The 626-nt window shown below is 58.3% G+C and overlaps 1 long non-coding RNA gene across 1 annotated transcript in view; it reads left to right on the plus strand.

The window, feature by feature from the left end:
- Window positions 1-213: 213 nt before the first annotated feature.
- Window positions 214-626, plus strand: part of LOC107182278 — a 997-nt gene continuing 584 nt past the window's right edge. The window contains exon 1 of the long non-coding RNA XR_001512994.1: window positions 214-461. This is a non-coding gene — a long non-coding RNA (uncharacterized LOC107182278). The remainder of the gene's footprint in view (window positions 462-626) is intronic.

The raw sequence follows: 626 nt of genomic DNA on the forward strand, positions 1-626 counted from the left end.
CCTGCGCCCCTGGGCGTCTTGTCCTTTTTCAGTCCTCACCCGGGGATATTTTCCCATTGATTTTTATTTTATTTTATTTTTTAGAAAAGCGGTGTCAGTCGTGTTGCCTTTATTATTATTTTAAATATGTTTTTATTGATTTCAGAGAGGAAGGGAGAGGGAGAGAGAGAAACATCACCGATGGAGAATCATGGATCAGCTGTCGGTATGCCCCGCCCTGGAACCGAGCCCGCAGCCTGGCAGGTGCCGGTGACGGAATAGAACCCAGCACCCCCCAGACCGCAGGCCAACGCTCTATCCACTGAGCACACCGGCCAGGGCTCCTGAGGCACCTTCTCCGCACAGGTGGTCTCTCCCCCACAGACCTTCAAGCACAGCGTCCCTGAGCAGCCCTGGGTTCCCGCCGCTTCTTTCTCAGGCAGTTCCTTCCGGCCCCACCTGCCCCAGCCCGTCTGCAAGGGGTAAGTAGGCAGGCGGCTGGACACGTGACCCCAGCCTGTAAGCTCCCCCTGGCACACAGCAGAGGCTGATGGGAGAGGAGGCTGCTCTTTGCTGTGACAGGGGAGGGTACTAGCGGTCAGACCTCTCCCCCACTCCTCCCTCCTTGCCCAGCCCCCCCCCCCCCC

Source organism: Myotis davidii, unplaced genomic scaffold (assembly GCF_000327345.1).
Source record: "Myotis davidii unplaced genomic scaffold, ASM32734v1 scaffold355, whole genome shotgun sequence".
In the NCBI taxonomy this organism is placed as follows: domain Eukaryota; kingdom Metazoa; phylum Chordata; class Mammalia; order Chiroptera; family Vespertilionidae; genus Myotis; species Myotis davidii.